Source organism: Pseudophryne corroboree (genome assembly GCF_028390025.1).
Source record: "Pseudophryne corroboree isolate aPseCor3 chromosome 7 unlocalized genomic scaffold, aPseCor3.hap2 SUPER_7_unloc_5, whole genome shotgun sequence".
Taxonomy (NCBI): Eukaryota; Metazoa; Chordata; class Amphibia; order Anura; family Myobatrachidae; genus Pseudophryne; species Pseudophryne corroboree.
The window spans coordinates 51,082-61,799 of record NW_026967614.1 but is presented as its reverse complement, the minus strand read 5'-3'; the positions used below and the strand labels follow the sequence as shown (position 1 = coordinate 61,799).

The window sequence follows — 10,718 nt, the reverse complement described above, 5'->3', positions numbered from 1 at the left end:
TCCATTGCAGTACTCTGCTGCACAAGTAAGTGCAAGAGATCCTGAAGCACTCACTCATCATGGGAAAGTACCAATGTGTTTCTTCGTTGGTGGATGGAAGAAACATCTTACAAAAACTCTCCAGATTATTGACTTTTTAAAGTTTTTCTAGGAAACATTTTAGATGAATGCTTATTAGTCTTTGTCAGTATGTACTTTTTGCAAAGTGTCTCTGTGGCACAATCGGTTAGTGTGTCCGGCTACTAACCAAAAGGTTGGTGGTTCAATCCCACCCAGGGACGTAATTGACCTTGTTATCAGATTTTGGTGATCTTTAAGTAGACAAGTCAAAATTTCAAATCCCCTCTTATGGTGTAGGGTACCTTGCCTTCTCTGATGTAATCAGAGTTAGATTTGATAAAGTGATTTTATAAAAACAGCTAGGAAGCACAATTTAGCAGTGGGTTGCAGAGAAAAAGAAATATGCTGGCAAAAAAATCCAATTGAGTGATTAAACAGCTCTTCATTTTCTGGCTTTATTTTTATGCTAACAAATTTGTTCTCTGAAAAGTGTCCACAAAGCCAAGTCTCTGATGAACACCTTTGTAAGGATGGTTTTTCACCTATTACTAAATTAAACTTGCTTCATTGGAAAGGCAGCAAGATGCATCCTCATTTCAATGTCTACTGAAATAATACAGGTTGACACCAGGAAACATTAACGCCAATGCATCCTTGCTGCTTTCTCATGTGGAAGTCTGTTTAATGTGAAAACAAGGTGATATCTAATTAGCACACAGGTAAGGAATTAAGAAAATCTTTATTTAAGGGTGAAGATGTTTCTCACAAAATCGTTGCCCCAATGCATCATTGAAATTCCAGCTGGAAAGATGATTTTAATATATCACTTGTACATTTTGTATTGCTCTTCTGGTGACAATGTAGTTTGTTTTTGTCAATTACCATTTTAATAATAGGGTAAAGAAAATTAAGTGGATTTTTGAAAGAAAACAATACTGTCAATATACTATTAAAAAAAATTAAAATGGTAAAAGTTATTGTACTTTAAGTAAAACATAAAATAGCTAACATATCAATCCCAGTTTTGGATTACTTTAATTAACAAAAAAAATGCATATAGCAGAGGATAGTTTCAATCTGCCTACCTCTGGGTAATGGGCCCAGCATGCTTCCATTGCAGTACTCTGCTGCACATGTAAGTGCAAGAGATCCTGAAGCACTCACTCATCATGGGAAAGTACCAATGTGTTTCTTCGTTGGTTGATTTAAGAAAATTCTTACAAAAACTCTCCAGATTATTGACTTTTTAAAGTTTTTCTATGAAACGTTCTAGATGAATGCTTATTAGCCTTTGTCAGTATGTACTTTTTGCAAATTGTCTCTGTGGCGCAATCGGTTAGTGTGTCTGGCTACTAACCAAAAGGTTGGTGGTTTAATCCCACCCAGGGACATAATTGACCTTGTGATCAGGTTTTGGTGATATTTAAGTAGACAAGTCAAAATTTCAAACCCCCTCTTATGGTGTAGGGTACCTGGCCTTTTCTGATGTAATCAGAGTTAGATTTGATTCAGTGATTTTATAAAAAACAGCGAGGAAGCACAATTTAGCAATGGGTTGCAGAGAAAAAAAATATGATGGCAGAAAAATCCAATTGAGTGATTAAACAGCTCTTCATTTTCTGCCTTTATTTTTATGCTAACAAATTTGTTCTCTAAAAAGTGTCCACAAAGCCAAGTCTCTGATTAACACCTTTGTAGGGATGGTTTTTCACCTATAACTAAATTAAACTTGCTTCATTGGAAAGGCAGCAAGATGCATCCTCATTTCAATGTCTACTGAAATAATACAGGTTGACACCAGGAAACATTAACGCCACTGCATCCTTGCTGCTTTCTCATGTAGAAGTCTGTTTAATGTGAAAACAAGGTGATATCTAATTAGCACACAGGTAAGGAATTAAGAAAATCTTTATTTAAGGGTGAAGATGTTTCTCACAAAATCGTTGCCCCAATGCATCATTGAAATTCAAGCTGGAAAGATGATTTTAATATATCACTTGTACATTTTGTATTGCTCTTCTGGTGACAATGTAGTTTGTTTTTGTCAATTACCCTTTTAATAATAGGGTAAAGAAAATTAAGTGGATTTTTTAAAGAAAACGATACTGTCAATATACTATTAAAACAAATTAAAATGGTAAAAGTTATTGTACTTTAAGTAAAAATAAAAGAGCAAAAATATCAATCCCAGTTTTGATTACTTAAATTAACAAAAAAAATGCATATAGCAAAGGATAGTTTCAATCTGCCTACCTCTGGGTTATGGGCCCAGCATGCTTCAATTGCAGTACTCTGCTGCACATGTAAGTGCAAGAGATCCTGAAGCACTCACTCATCATGGGAAAGTACCAATGTGTTTCTTCGTTGGTTGATGGAAGAAACATCTTACAAAAACTCTCCAGATTATTGACTTTTTAAAGTTTTTCTAGGAAACATTCTAGATGTATGCTTATTAGCCTTTGTCAGTATGTACTTTTTTGCAAAGTGTCTCTGTGGCGCAATCGGTTAGTGTGTCCGGCTACTAACCAAAAGGTTGGTGGTTCAATCCCACCCAGGGACGTAATTGACCTTGTGATCAGATTTTGGTGATCTTTAAGTAGACAAGTCAAAATTTCAAATCCCCTCTTATGGTGTAGGGTACCTGGCCTTCTCTGATGTAATCAGAGTTAGATTTGATTCATTGATTTTATAAAAACAGCTAGGAAGCACAATTTAGCAGTGGGTTGCAGAGAAAAAGAAATATGCTGGCAAAAAAAATCCAATTGAGTGATTAAACAGCTCTTCATTTTCTGGCTTTATTTTTATGCTAACAAATTTGTTCTCTGAAAAGTGTCCACAAAGCCAAGTCTCTGATTAACACCTTTGTAGGGATGGTTTTTCACCTATTACTAAATTAAACTTGCTTCATTGGAAAGGCAGCAAGATGCATCCTCATTTCAATGTCTTCTGAAATAATACAGGTTGACACCAGGAAACATTAACGCCACTGCATCCTTGCTGCTTTCTCATGTAGAAGTCTGTTTAATGTGAAAACAAGGTGATATCTAATTAGCACACAGGTAAGGAATTAAGAAAATCTTTATTTAAGGGTGAAAATGTTTCTCACAAAATCGTTGCCCCCAATGCATCATTGAAATTCAAGCTGGAAAGATGATTTTAATATATCACTTGTACATTTTGTATTGCTCTTCTGGTGACAATGTAGTTTGTTTTTGTCAATTACCATTTTAATGATAGGGTAAAGAAAATTAAGTGGATTTTTAAAAGAAAACAATACTTTCAATATACTATTAAAACAAATTAAAATGGAAAAAGTTATTGTACTTTAATGAAAAATAAAGAGCAAAAATATCAATCCCAGTTTTGGATTACTTTAATTAACAAAAAAAATGCATATAGCAGAGGATAGTTTTAATCTGCCTACCTCTGGGTTATGGGCCCAGCATGCTTCCATTGCAGTATTCTGCTGCACATGTAAGTGCAAGAGATCCTGAAGCACTCACTCATCATGGGAAAGTACCAATGTGTTTCTTCGTTGGTGGACGGAAGAAACATCTTACAAAAACTCTCCAGATTATTGACTTTTTAAAGTTTTTCTAGGAAACGTTTTAGATGAATGCTTATTAGCCTTTGTCAGTATGGACTTTCGCAAAGTGTCTCTGTGGCGCAATCAGTTAGTGTGTACTGCTATAAACCAAAAGGTTGGTGGTTCAATCCCACCCATTGACGTAATTGACCTTGTTATCAGATTTTGGTGATCTTTAAGTAGACAAGTCAAAATTTCAAATCCCCTCTTATGGTGTAGGGTACCTGGCCTTCTCTGATGTAATCAGAGTTAGATTTGATTCAGTGATTTTATAAAAACAGCTAGGAAGCACAATTTAGCAGTGGGTTGCAGAGAAAAAGAAATATGCTGGCAAAAAAATCCAATTGAGTGATTAAACAGCTCTTCATTTTCTGGCTTTATTTTTATGCTAACAAATTTGTTCTCTGAAAAGTGTCCACAAAGCCAAGTCTCTGATGAACACCTTTGTAAGGATGGTTTTTCACCTATTACTAAATTAAACTTGCTTCATTGGAAAGGCAGCAAGATGCATCCTCATTTCAATGTCTACTGAAATAATACAGGTTGACACCAGGAAACATTAACGCCACTGCATCCTTGCTGCTTTCTCATGTAAAAGTTTATTTAATGTGAAAACAAGGTGATATCTAATTAGCACACAGGTAAGGAATTAAGAAAATCTTTATTTAAGGGTGAAAATGTTTCTCACAAAATCGTTGCCCCAATGCATCATTGAAATTCAAGCTGGAAAGATGATTTTAATATATCACTTGTACATTTTGTATTGCTCTTCTGCTGACAATGTAGTTTGTTTTTGTCAATTACCATTTTAATAATAGGGTAAAGAAAATTAAGTGGATTTTTAAAAGAAAACAATACTTTCAATATACTATTAAAACAAATTAAAATGGTAAAAGTTATTGTACTTTAATGAAAAATAAAAGAGCAAAAATATCAATCCCAGTTTTGGATTACTTTAATTAACAAAAAAAATGCATATAGCAGAGGATAGTTTTAATCTGCCTACCTCTGGGTTATGGGCCCAGCATGCTTCCATTGCAGTACTCTGCTGCACAAGTAAGTGCAAGAGATCCTGAAGCACTCACTCATCATGGGAAAGTACCAATGTGTTTCTTCGTTGGTGGATGGAAGAAACATCTTACAAAAACTCTCCAGATTATTGACTTTTTAAAGTTTTTCTAGGAAACATTTTAGATGAATGCTTATTAGTCTTTGTCAGTATGTACTTTTTGCAAAGTGTCTCTGTGGCACAATCGGTTAGTGTGTCCGGCTACTAACCAAAAGGTTGGTGGTTCAATCCCACCCAGGGACGTAATTGACCTTGTTATCAGATTTTGGTGATCTTTAAGTAGACAAGTCAAAATTTCAAATCCCCTCCTTTGGTGTAGGGTACCTTGCCTTCTCTGATGTAATCAGAGTTAGATTTGATAAAGTGATTTTATAAAAACAGCTAGGAAGCACAATTTAGCAGTGGGTTGCAGAGAAAAAGAAATATGCTGGCAAAAAAATCCAATTGAGTGATTAAACAGCTCTTCATTTTCTGGCTTTATTTTTATGCTAACAAATTTGTTCTCTGAAAAGTGTCCACAAAGCCAAGTCTCTGATGAACACCTTTGTAAGGATGGTTTTTCACCTATTACTAAATTAAACTTGCTTCATTGGAAAGGCAGCAAGATGCATCCTCATTTCAATGTCTACTGAAATAATACAGGTTGACACCAGGAAACATTAACGCCAATGCATCCTTGCTGCTTTCTCATGTGGAAGTCTGTTTAATGTGAAAACAAGGTGATATCTAATTAGCACACAGGTAAGGAATTAAGAAAATCTTTATTTAAGGGTGAAGATGTTTCTCACAAAATCGTTGCCCCAATGCATCATTGAAATTCCAGCTGGAAAGATGATTTTAATATATCACTTGTACATTTTGTATTGCTCTTCTGGTGACAATGTAGTTTGTTTTTGTCAATTACCATTTTAATAATAGGGTAAAGAAAATTAAGTGGATTTTTGAAAGAAAACAATACTGTCAATATACTATTAAAAAAAATTAAAATGGTAAAAGTTATTGTACTTTAAGTAAAACATAAAATAGCTAACATATCAATCCCAGTTTTGGATTACTTTAATTAACAAAAAAAATGCATATAGCAGAGGATAGTTTCAATCTGCCTACCTCTGGGTAATGGGCCCAGCATGCTTCCATTGCAGTACTCTGCTGCACATGTAAGTGCAAGAGATCCTGAAGCACTCACTCATCATGGGAAAGTACCAATGTGTTTCTTCGTTGGTTGATTTAAGAAAATTCTTACAAAAACTCTCCAGATTATTGACTTTTTAAAGTTTTTCTATGAAACGTTCTAGATGAATGCTTATTAGCCTTTGTCAGTATGTACTTTTTGCAAATTGTCTCTGTGGCGCAATCGGTTAGTGTGTCTGGCTACTAACCAAAAGGTTGGTGGTTTAATCCCACCCAGGGACATAATTGACCTTGTGATCAGGTTTTGGTGATATTTAAGTAGACAAGTCAAAATTTCAAACCCCCTCTTATGGTGTAGGGTACCTGGCCTTTTCTGATGTAATCAGAGTTAGATTTGATTCAGTGATTTTATAAAAAACAGCGAGGAAGCACAATTTAGCAATGGGTTGCAGAGAAAAAAAATATGATGGCAGAAAAATCCAATTGAGTGATTAAACAGCTCTTCATTTTCTGCCTTTATTTTTATGCTAACAAATTTGTTCTCTAAAAAGTGTCCACAAAGCCAAGTCTCTGATTAACACCTTTGTAGGGATGGTTTTTCACCTATTACTAAATTAAACTTGCTTCATTGGAAAGGCAGCAAGATGCATCCTCATTTCAATGTCTACTGAAATAATACAGGTTGACACCAGGAAACATTAACGCCACTGCATCCTTGCTGCTTTCTCATGTAGAAGTCTGTTTAATGTGAAAACAAGGTGATATCTAATTAGCACACAGGTAAGGAATTAAGAAAATCTTTATTTAAGGGTGAAGATGTTTCTCACAAAATCGTTGCCCCAATGCATCATTGAAATTCAAGCTGGAAAGATGATTTTAATATATCACTTGTACATTTTGTATTGCTCTTCTGGTGACAATGTAGTTTGTTTTTGTCAATTACCCTTTTAATAATAGGGTAAAGAAAATTAAGTGGATTTTTTAAAGAAAACGATACTGTCAATATACTATTAAAACAAATTAAAATGGTAAAAGTTATTGTACTTTAAGTAAAAATAAAAGAGCAAAAATATCAATCCCAGTTTTGATTACTTAAATTAACAAAAAAAATGCATATAGCAAAGGATAGTTTCAATCTGCCTACCTCTGGGTTATGGGCCCAGCATGCTTCCATTGCAGTACTCTGCTGCACATGTAAGTGCAAGAGATCCTGAAGCACTCACTCATCATGGGAAAGTACCAATGTGTTTCTTCGTTGGTGGACGGAAGAAACATCTTACAAAAACTCTCCAGATTATTGACTTTTTAAAGTTTTTCTAGGAAACGTTTTAGATGAATGCTTATTAGCCTTTGTCAGTATGGACTTTCGCAAAGTGTCTCTGTGGCGCAATCAGTTAGTGTGTACTGCTATAAACCAAAAGGTTGGTGGTTCAATCCCACCCATTGACGTAATTGACCTTGTTATCAGATTTTGGTGATCTTTAAGTAGACAAGTCAAAATTTCAAATCCCCTCTTATGGTGTAGGGTACCTGGCCTTCTCTGATGTAATCAGAGTTAGATTTGATTCAGTGATTTTATAAAAACAGCTAGGAAGCACAATTTAGCAGTGGGTTGCAGAGAAAAAGAAATATGCTGGCAAAAAAATCCAATTGAGTGATTAAACAGCTCTTCATTTTCTGGCTTTATTTTTATGCTAACAAATTTGTTCTCTGAAAAGTGTCCACAAAGCCAAGTCTCTGATGAACACCTTTGTAAGGATGGTTTTTCACCTATTACTAAATTAAACTTGCTTCATTGGAAAGGCAGCAAGATGCATCCTCATTTCAATGTCTACTGAAATAAAACAGGTTGACACCAGGAAACATTAACGCCAATGCATCCTTGCTGCTTTCTCATGTGGAAGTCTGTTTAATGTGAAAACATGGTGATATCTAATTAGCACACAGGTAAGGAATTAAGAAAATCTTTATTTAAGGGTGAAGATGTTTCTCACAAAATCGTTGCCCCAATGCATCATTGAAATTCAAGCTGGAAAGATGATTTTAATATATCACTTGTACATTTTGTATTGCTCTTCTGGTGACAATGTAGTTTGTTTTTGTCAATTACCATTTTAATAATAGGGTAAAGAAAATTAAGTGGATTTTTGAAAGAAAACAATACTGTCAATAAACTATTAAAACAAATTAAAATGGTAAAAGTTATTGTACTTTAAGTAAACATAAAATAGCTAACATATCAATCCCAGTTTTGGATTACTTTAATTAACAAAAAAAAAGCATATAGCAAAGGATAGTTTCAATCTGCCTACCTCTGGGTTATGGGCCCAGCATGCTTCAATTGCAGTACTCTGCTGCACATGTAAGTGCAAGAGATCCTGAAGCACTCACTCATCATGGGAAAGTACCAATGTGTTTCTTCGTTGGTTGATTTAAGAAAATTCTTACAAAAACTCTCCAGATTATTGACTTTTTAAAGTTTTTCTAGGAAACGTTCTAGATGAATGCTTATTAGCCTTTGTCAGTATGTACTTTTTGCAAATTGTCTCTGTGGCGCAATCGGTTAGTGTGTCTGGCTACTAACCAAAATGTTGGTGGTTCAATCCCACCCAGGGACATAATTGACCTTGTGATCAGGTTTTGGTGATATTTAAGTAGACAAGTCAAAATTTCAAACCCCCTCTTATGGTGTAGGGTACCTGGCCTTCTCTGATGTAATCAGAGTTAGATTTGATTCAGTGATTTTATAAAAAACAGCTAGGAAGCACAATTTAGCAATGGGTTGCAGAGAAAAAAAATATGCTGGCAGAAAAATCCAATTGAGTGATTAAACAGCTCTTCATTTTCTGCCTTTATTTTTATGCTAACAAATTTGTTCTCTAAAAAGTGTCCACAAAGCCAAGTCTCTGATTAACACCTTTGTAGGGATGGTTTTTCACCTATAACTAAATTAAACTTGCTTCATTGGAAAGGCAGCAAGATGCATCCTCATTTCAATGTCTACTGAAATAATACAGGTTGACACCAGGAAACATTAACGCCACTGCATCCTTGCTGCTTTCTCATGTAGAAGTCTGTTTAATGTGAAAACAAGGTGATATCTAATTAGCACACAGGTAAGGAATTAAGAAAATCTTTATTTAAGGGTGAAGATGTTTCTCACAAAATCGTTGCCCCAATGCCTCATTGAAATTCAAGCTGGAAAGATCACTTGTACATTTTGTATTGCTCTTCTGGTGACAATGTAGTTTGTTTTTGTCAATTACCCTTTTAATAATAGGGTAAAGAAAATTAAGTGGATTTTTTAAAGAAAACTATATTGTCAATATACTATTAAAACAAATTAAAATGGTAAAAGTTATTGTACTTTAAGTAAAAATAAAAGATCAAAAATATCAATCCCAGTTTTGATTACTTAAATTAACAAAAAAAAATGCATATAGCAAAGGATAGTTTCAATCTGCCTACCTCTGGGTTATGGGCCCAGCATGCTTCCATTGCAGTACTCTGCTGCACATGTAAGTGCAAGAGATCCTGAAGCACTCACTCATCATGGGAAAGTACCAATGTGTTTCTTCGTTGGTTGATGGAAGAAACATTTTACAAAAACTCTCCAGATTATTGACTTTCTAAAGTTTTTCTAGGAAACGTTCTAGATGTATGCTTATTAGCCTTTGTCAGTATGTACTTTTTTTGCAAAGTGTCTCTGTGGCGCAATCGGTTAGTGTGTCCGGTTACTAACCAAAAGGTTGGTGGTTCAATCCCACCCAGGGACGTAATTGACCTTGTTATCAGATTTTGGTGATCTTTAAGTAGACAAGTCAAAATTTCAAACCCCCTGTTATAGTGTAGGGTACCTGGCCTTTTCTGATGTAATCAGAGTTAGATTTGATTCAGTGATTTAATAAAAACAGCTAGGAAGCACAATTTAGCAGTGGGTTGCAGAGAAAAAGAAATATGCTGGCAAAAAAAATCCAATTGAGTGATTAAACAGCTCTTCATTTTCTGGCTTTATTTTTATGCTAACAAATTTGTTCTCTGAAAAGTGTCCACAAAGCCAAGTCTCTGATTAACACCTTTGTAGGGATGGTTTTTCACCTATTACTAAATTAAACTTGCTTCATTGGAAAGGCAGCAAGATGCATCCTCATTTCAATGTCTACTGAAATAATACAGGTTGACACCAGGAAACATTAACGCCACTGCATCCTTGCTGCTTTCTCATGTAGAAGTCTGTTTAATGTGAAAACAAGGTGATATCTAATTAGCACACAGGTAAGGAATTAAGAAAATCTTTATTTAAGGGTGAAAATGTTTCTCACAAAATCGTTGCCCCCAATGCATCATTGAAATTCAAGCTGGAAAGATGATTTTAATATATCACTTGTACATTTTGTATTGCTCTTCTGGTGACAATGTAGTTTGTTTTTGTCAATTACCATTTTAATAATAGGGTAAAGAAAATTAAGTGGATTTTTAAAAGAAAACAATACTTTCAATATACTATTAAAACAAATTAAAATGGTAAAAGTTATTGTACTTTAATGAAAAATAAAGAGCAAAAATATCAATCCCAGTTTTGGATTACTTTAATTAACAAAAAAAATGCATATAGCAGAGGAAAGTTTTAATCTGCCTACCTCTGGGTTATGGGCCCAGCATGCTTCCATTGCAGTACTCTGCTGCACATGTAAGTGCAAGAGATCCTGAAGCACTCACTCATCATGGGAAAGTACCAATGTGTTTCTTCGTTGGTGGATGGAAGAAACATCTTACAAAAACTCTCCAGATTATTGACTTTTTAAAGTTTTTCTAGGAAACGTTTTAGATGAATGCTTATTAGCCTTTGTCAGTATGGACTTTTGCAAAGTG

At 34.7% G+C, this 10,718-nt stretch overlaps 6 non-coding genes across 6 annotated transcripts; all 6 read left to right on the top strand.

The window, feature by feature from the left end:
- The first annotated feature begins 207 nt into the window (after positions 1 to 207).
- Positions 208 to 281, top strand: TRNAS-ACU (transfer RNA serine (anticodon ACU)). The gene has a single exon. It is a non-coding gene; the product is annotated as a tRNA-Ser (tRNA).
- A 1,096-nt stretch (positions 282 to 1,377) lies between these two features.
- Positions 1,378 to 1,451, top strand: TRNAS-ACU (transfer RNA serine (anticodon ACU)). Its single transcript has one exon. It is a non-coding gene; the product is annotated as a tRNA-Ser (tRNA).
- Positions 1,452 to 2,546: 1,095 nt separating this feature from the next.
- Positions 2,547 to 2,620, top strand: TRNAS-ACU (transfer RNA serine (anticodon ACU)). Its single transcript has one exon. It is a non-coding gene; the product is annotated as a tRNA-Ser (tRNA).
- A 2,264-nt stretch (positions 2,621 to 4,884) lies between these two features.
- TRNAS-ACU (transfer RNA serine (anticodon ACU)) lies at positions 4,885 to 4,958 on the top strand. Its single transcript has one exon. It is a non-coding gene; the product is annotated as a tRNA-Ser (tRNA).
- Positions 4,959 to 6,054: 1,096 nt separating this feature from the next.
- TRNAS-ACU (transfer RNA serine (anticodon ACU)) lies at positions 6,055 to 6,128 on the top strand. Its single transcript has one exon. It is a non-coding gene; the product is annotated as a tRNA-Ser (tRNA).
- A 2,262-nt stretch (positions 6,129 to 8,390) lies between these two features.
- On the top strand, positions 8,391 to 8,464 carry TRNAS-ACU (transfer RNA serine (anticodon ACU)). The gene has a single exon. It is a non-coding gene; the product is annotated as a tRNA-Ser (tRNA).
- The last annotated feature ends 2,254 nt before the right edge of the window (positions 8,465 to 10,718 follow it).